The following is an 8,158-nucleotide window of genomic DNA, read 5'->3' on the forward strand; positions in this document are numbered from 1 at the left end:
ACATATATTTCACATATTATAGGCCAACAAATTATTTACAGCAGTTAGCAATAAGCAATAAGCATATTGTGACAGTCAGTCTATTTTTATATACTGCTTATTAGGACACTCTTCTTTTCTTTTTAATTTAACATGCACTTGGGAGGATTTTGTACAGCTGTTTAACTACTTCCTGTCACTGTGAGTGTCGAGCACAGTAATAAACAGCAAAGTCTTCAGTCTTCAGACTGTTTATCTGCAGATACAGCTGCTGTTTGCTGTTGTCTCTGGAGATGGTGAACCGGCCTCGAAATGACTGAGAATAGTAGATGTTGCTACTGTCATAATTGCTTGCAATCCACTCCAGTCCTTTTCCAGGAGCCTGTCTGACCCAGGCCATCCAGTAGCTACTGAATGTGAATCCAGAGGCTGTACAGGTCAGTGTGTGGGATTCTCCAGGCCTTTTAATTACTGATTCAGACTCAGTCAGAGTCTGACCATCAACACCTGTAAAATCAAAAAGACAATAATCTTTTAAGACAGGCTTTTAGTTCGAAAGCTCTGACTGTATTAACACAAAAAAAGTTCTTGACCTGCCCAGCAGAGAGTTAAAAGCAGCAACCCTGTCCTACACTCCATCATTCAAACTGTGAGTCCACTGATCTGTCATCATCTCTACAGGCAGATAAGTAGAAGTGAAAGACACCTCAGTTTTGCATTGGCTCCTCCTCACTGCACGGACTGAGCTGAAATGAATGTGTACATTGTGTTTGCAATGCATATGCTGAACAACTGTTTTCATAATATACTAATTTCTGTCAGGTACATGAAAAAAAAACAAAAAAACAGCAAACAGAAAAATCAAAAAGGCACTTAATATGCAATTGTTAGGTGTTGTAATGAGTGTCAGAGTTTTCCTAAAAATTGAGATATTGGACTAGCAAGTGTATTAACAGAAATTAGCATAAAAATGATTTTAAAATAAGGGGGAAAATATCTTCCTTGTTGAAGTCCACACAGTGATTTTTACACTGTACTAAAGCAAAAAAAAAGAATCAACAAAAACCCCCACATTGAGCAGCAATGAAACCTCTGTGTAGATAACTAATGAATGAACTCATGGTCTTGGTCTTTTCTAATTACTGTAATTCTAGCAGCCAGCATCTTATCACAATTAAACTCCTCTGATTACTTCATGTCACTGAGAGAATTTATACAACATGTCAGTTATGTTTTAATAATAGGTGAGTTTTTAATCTCCTTGCCCAGAAGAATTTCGAAAGGCAGAGCAGGCCATCTACTAATGAGACACATTTTGGCTTAGGAATGAATGTTTGAATAAAGCATGTTCTATACGTGCACCCTACAGGCTCTAGCATTTATCATAACATGTGAGTTTTCTCTCAATAACCACCTCAGCCAAATTACATTACAAAAAACCCCACAAAATATTTAATAACTCATTTAGAAACTTGGTAACCTTTTTAATAAGTTGTGATATTTTATTAATATACTGAAAATATTTAGTTTTAGTTCAAGCTGCTGTGGTAATCACAGGACAGATACTACAAAGCTATGATTTTATAGAATATGGAGCATAACTGCAGATTTCAGGCAATATAAAGTGCTTGAAACAAGCTCAACCTTAAACATCTGCAGCAGTAATAGTGATCCATATAAGACTGACGAAGGATATTTCTCTGCAGAATAAAAAAATTAATTTTTGACACATTAAGGTTTATGTGTAGTGAAGTGTTTTCGTAGTACTTTATTGTTCCTTTTGCTAAATGAATGATTTAAAAAATGCCAATGAAGGGTCGGAGGAATGAGGAGGGTCAGAGGAGGCATAAAGAAGCAGAGCAGCACATTTTAATGTGGCACAATTCTTATTGTTAATTATTTTTATTTTATTTTATATTGGTTGAGATTTATAGTGTGTGGTTCACTAGGAAGAGGTTTATTTGTTCAGATTAGTTTATAGTTTGAACCAAAGTTAGTTAAATATGTTTACATACTAATAATCACTAATAATCATATTTACAAAACACCTAATGTGGTGTGTTGCTGGTTGCTGAGTGTTTGTGCAGGTCTGTCAGTGGTTTGTATCACTGTAAGGTACGTGCACAGTAATAAACAGCTGTGTCCTCAGGCTGCAGATTCTGTCCTGTTATTGTCACTGTTTGAGCAGAAGTGTCTCTGCTGTAGCTGAACTTGTTCTTTAAAGCATCATTGTTGGCAGTGCTTCCACCAGACCACATGGTAAAAATCTAATCCATTTGTTTTCCTTCCGCTGTCTGATCCAGCTTGTTGCATAGCTGCTGTCAGTCAAAGAATAACCAGAGACTCGACAGGTGATGGTCAAAGACTGTCCAGACTGCACAATCATTGAATCTGCCTGGATGAGATCAATACTGTACACACCTGTGGAGACAGAAATCAGCATTTAAACCATTATTCATTGAAGTATTTAGCATTTCTATTGTATTTAGTTGTCATGGTCCTGGGTCGGTGACCCAGCGCTTTTAGTTTGTTATCATTTTCTAGATGATTGTTTAGGTTCTGTGTTATATTCGGTCTGCCTCTGAGTCTGGTCTGTATCTGTCTGTCTATGGTGTCCCCCATCTGTTTGTGAATCTGTCTGTTTAGTTCAATGTCTTGTCTGGTTCCATGTGTCTGAGTTTCCTGTTTTATTGTGAAGGTCCGTGTCGTATGTGAGTGTGATCAGTTTACGTTTCCCCTGTCCCGTCAGCCCAGATTCCTCCCAGCTGTGTTGCCCTCCTGTCTCTCATCCCCTGATTACTGGTGTGTGTATTTAAGCCCTGTGTGTTTTCCTGCCTGTTGCCGGTTCGTCTGTATTACTCAGTGTCAGTCTGTGTATCCACCGTGTCTTCTCCCTGCTGTTCATCGTCATCCTCCTCTGCTCGTTTTCATTCAGGTTTGTGCTCTGTAGTTTAGTTGTTTCCCAGTTTAGTTTAGTTCGAGCCCCGTTTGCTGTTTGTCCACATTCTTTTTGTGTTCAATAAATCACCTTCACTTCTCTACGACTGCCTGCGATTGGATCCTCATTTATTCCACACGGCTCGCCTCGGCAGCCGTGACATTAGTGTTGTGAATTCAGGAATTCTTCTCACAGAATACAGCAGCCAGCAGCAGGATCAGAGCCACTGAGAACATGGTTGATGATAAAACTCTTCTATCCTCTCATTGAAGCAGTCACAGGCTTCACAATTATGAGAAAGATCATGGTGGTCATTTAAATAGAGGGCTTTGCATTGCAAAACTTCAACATGATTCAATGTACTCTCAATGTACTTTTTTCAGTTACTATTTTATATGCTACATTTTCTCTTGTGTAAAAAGTGAAAAGTGTGACTTTTCTTTTTAAACTTGAGCTCTCATTTTCAGTCTCATCAATTCTGATGAAAAAACTAGATCAGACTATATAGATCTGTACAGATCTACACTTCATAGATCTAGAGAAATGAAAACATTACTATAGATCTCACGTCTCTTTTTGTTTGTGTGAGGAGAAATTTGTTAGAAGGCAAAGAAACTTACAACTCAGATATCTATTTTTTTTACATGCACATGGGCGGTCACTGCTCAACAGATGTGACACAGAGAAACCGCCCAGGGCATTCAGAACATGCTTTATTTATACTTCAAGCAAGTTTCCACAGCAGTAGGAGTGGCATGTATGGAACTGATAATATTTCCTTAAAAGGAGAAAACCTTTCGCTTATCTGCTGAAAAAGGAGGTAACTTTGTATGTATAGAAATTCAGACATTCCCATAAAAGGAGAGAAAGAGAGAGAGAGCGCCAGCTTGTCTGTTAAAACAGGAGGTAGTATCGTATGTCACCGCATTCCTCTACACATATGGCTTCAATCTCTCTTCCTGTGTTGGTTCCAATTCACAAGCTCTTCTTCCTTTAAATGAAGCTACAACTAAACATAACACAAAACTAAAAAATCTTATATCAGTTTGCTACTTTGCATCAATAGGATAAACTGAACCTGCGTTTTGAGCTTCTCACTATCAAAAATGTAATTGTCTTTTTACAGCTATTTGCATTGCTCTTTCTTCAAGAATAACACGAGATGAAAAAAAACAAGTTCTAGATAGTGTGGGAGAAGAATGATCAAAACTGTGGGACACCAATATAGATAATTATCTTATTAGATTACCATTATCTTGCAAACTCTGCCACCACATCAGATCAATTGCTCTGGGACTCTTGTGATGCTTGGCCTGGGGGTGTATAGTCACCAGGGTGCAAGTGAGCTACTCCCCCCGCTAGTCCACCTTCTGCTCCCTCTGCCTCAATCTTTACCCACTAGACATTCACATTATTCACACTCTCATTACACATACATATAGGATCTTGGGGGTGGGCACAATCACGGAGTCCAAATTACCATCAGGGTGTATACCTCACCCCTGAGCGTCGTTGCCCACCTCTCAATTTTAAATACACTTAGCATTGAGGGCTAGCAGGAGGGACTATGCGCTTACCTGCTGCTCCTTGGCAGGTAGCTCCATGCCCTCCTGGGTTTTAATTGCACCTTAGATCACAATGCATCAACACTACAATGAGCGGGTGGAGGGAGGTTTGGAGTCTTCTCCACCCCCATTCTCTGCGGCCTGCTGGAGCGGGAGGGCTAGGAGGAGTTGGCCGTCCGGACTGCGGTCTGGAGTGTGGGGCCTCCCTGCTGCTGACGGAGTCGGGGTGGTCTGCCTCTCCCCACCGCAGGGAAAAGGGTAACACCACCTGGGTCTGGGTGCAATTCCCCCCTCCAGGGGCAAGGGTACCTAGACCCGGTTTGTAGAGTACGCTTGGGGAGTGTGATTGTGTGTACAGCGTCTCTTTATGTCTGTCTCCACGTTGGTTGAGTGTGGAGTAAGTGCACTATGAGAGCATGAGGGTGGGAATGGATGTTTGTGTCTGTGTGTGCCTGTATGTCTGTGTCTATATGTCAGGTTGGGTATCAGACGCCACCTCTCTGGGGACATCTCAGGCCCTCCAAGGTTTGGAGGCCTATCTCCCCCCCACCACTTCCCCTGCCAGTGGCGGACTCCCTCAGGTGTCGGTGCGTTGGTGGTTCTTTGTGTCTGGGGGTGGGCGTCCAGGTACACACCGGCTCACTCCTTGGCGGCCGCTTATCGGGGCCTGGAGCCTGGGGCTCGCTCGGGCCCCTTCGGAGGTGGGGTGCCCCCGGCCTCTCGGCCTGGGGCTCGGTCACTCAGGCACAGCTGGCGGCCGGCGGAGCTCACGGGCGCGTCACTGCAACTCCCCCTGGCTTCTGCTCCGCGGCTGCTGAGTGAACCCTCATCTGGGACTCTCCTCAGCTCTTACTGGAACAGTGGCGCGGCTGCCCCTCTGTTGGTCTTCCATGGTCTCTTGTGTTCTGGGGGCCTCTGGATGTCTGGAGTTTTGATCTCCTCCATACCTGCTTCACACCCTGGAGGACGGGGCTGTGGCCCCCCCACACTCCCTAGCAGATCGTTACATGGAGAAACCTTTGGAATACAAGCGCGCTGATCCACACAGGTATGCACACGGGTGTTCACTGCTCGTAGACCCAAATTACACCTTTCTTGGCTGCTACTTCGAAGCACATCTGTCCTGCGTGCTGCACAACAACATTGAATATTTAGTATTTACTGCTGTTTACACTTAGCTAGATTAATGCGATGGTGTTGTGTTTAGTATGTTGCTTTGTTTTGTTTTTTTGTTTTTTTTTGCTTGTTTTCTATTCTTCTCTCAACAGGTGATCCAGGAGATTTTTATTTTTTTCTCCCCCCCTTTCTCACTGTCCCTCTCCCCTTCTGTTTTTCCTTTCCTTCCTCTTTCTTTCTCCCTTTCCTATCCTCACTCATGTCTGTCCCGTCTGTAACATCTGAAAATAAAATATAATAAATAATAAAAACAAAGGATCGACCAAATGGACCAATACGGCAATGCCACGATGATCCATTTGGCAAATAAATCCATTGGGTATCCTTGTTGGTCTTCAGACAACAATTCTGATGGCTAAAGAACCAAATGGGACAGGCAAAAAAAAAAAAAATAACGCTGGTCATTTTTTTAAGAGGTGTGAGCCAATATTACATCTAATAGTTGAAAACAAGTTGAAAGTTGAAAACATAAAACACATTACTTCTGGCAAACTGTGTAATTGCTCTGTGCTTACTCAGCCAGATAAATCCACTAATACTACAATATATTTATTTATTTATTTATTATTAACCTTTATTTAACCAGGAAGATCCCATTGAGATTAAAAACCTCTTTTTCAAGGGAGACCTGGCCAAGATAGGCAGCAGCAGATGTCTCACAGTTACAGAAATTACTCAAACACAGGCAGCAACAACACACATGCAACAATAAGTGAAAGAATACAAATAAAATAAAATAAAATTCAATAAAATTCAAATAAAAAATAAAAAAGTCAGTTAAAAATCGGTGACCCAATAATGTACACACTTAAACAGTAATGATTGTCAGACTTGGCCTCTAAAGATGTGCAAGTTTTTTACTTTGCCACAGCAAACATTTTGACGTCAGATAACCATTGGCTGCTAGTCATGGTTGAAAAATAGTTTCAAAATGAAAGTTAAACCTATTTCCAGATGTTACTTAAATGTCACCTTGAGGTGCTTAGACTTTCTATCAAGACAAAGCTTCTGTTTAACAACTGGTTTCTTACTTAAAACAAAATAAACAAAACTAAATAAGAAAAGTGCCTTCAAAAAGTAATGAGATGAAAAAAAATATACCACTCGAGTGATGAAAACTCACAGTGTCACACTTTTGGATGCACTGCTAATCCCACTGAGCCAATTGATTCCACATTTATTTGACAGCATTCCTGTGTTTATGATGCTGAAGCAAGAATTGCATTAAGTTCACAATTTAGTTTAGTAGAAATATAAAATAATGCCAGTATATTTATGTGGAGGAAGCATATCACAATATTAAATGGTGCTTTTGTCCTCTATATGCATGTTGAAATTAACACTGCCATTGAGAAAGGCAAAGGAACTAATTTCTATCTGATGGAGGCTTTTAAAAACTTTACATCTGAAACTGTGTTAAATTTGGTTTCTCAGTACTGTTCACTGAACTCTATAGTGGTCTGAGAGCACCTCCTCTGGTGACTCTATGCTACAAATACACAGGCACTGTGTGTTACTGTGGCTGTGGGGTACAGTTATACACAGCAATGTCTGCAAGTTGCAGATTCTGCCCTTTTAATGTCAGTGTGTTGATAGTGTAGTCCATTTAAAAAAAGTAAAACCTTCAAGTAGCTGCTACGAAAAGTTTAAAAAGAGTTTAAAAAATAATTTACTGACATATTTTTGTAAAAGTTACATTAATAAAGAAGAAGAAAGAAGAGCTTCTGGTACTGTTAGTATAGGATATTTTTAGAGTCGCACCCAGCTGCTAAGAAATTTACTGTCGTTTTTGGAAATGGTAAACTGCCCTTTCAACAAACTCTTTATTCATATCCCGTTTACAGCACATGTATGGATGTGTGTTGTATGTTGCTGAGTATTTGTGATGGTCTGTCAGTGGTTTGTATCACTGTGCCCGTACGTGCACAGTAATAAACAGCTGTGTCCTCGGGCTGCAGATTCTGTCCTGTTATTGTCAGTGTTTGTGCAGAAGTGTCTCTGCTGACGCTGAACTTGTTTTTTAAAGCATCATTTTTGTCAATGCTCCCACCACCCCATATGATGAGAATCCACTCCAGTTGTTTTCCTTCACGCTGTCTGATCCACGCTGTTCCATGGCTAGTTAAAGAATAACCAGAGACCTGACAGGTGATGGTCAAAGACTGTCCAGGCTGAATAACCATTGAATCTGGCTGAACGAGATCAATACTGTACACACCTGTGGGGACAGAAATAAACTTTGTCTTCACTCATCTGATTATTCAGCATTTCCACTGTATATATATATATTTTTTTGAGTGAATCCAACAAAGTTTCTTACAGGATCCAGCTGTTATCAGCAACATCAGCGATAAAGAGAACATGGTTGATCCTGAACTTGAACTGCTTCTCCCCTCAGTGATGCGGTCACACACTTGACTTCAATTATGAGGAAGTTCTTGATGTCTATTTGAATAAAGGGACTCCGCATTTGCATTTCATTACATAATTTGAATGTTTA

Source organism: Haplochromis burtoni, unplaced genomic scaffold (genome assembly GCF_018398535.1).
Source record: "Haplochromis burtoni strain Fernald_Lab_line unplaced genomic scaffold, NCSU_Asbu1 Contig_801, whole genome shotgun sequence".
In the NCBI taxonomy this organism is placed as follows: domain Eukaryota; kingdom Metazoa; phylum Chordata; class Actinopteri; order Cichliformes; family Cichlidae; genus Haplochromis; species Haplochromis burtoni.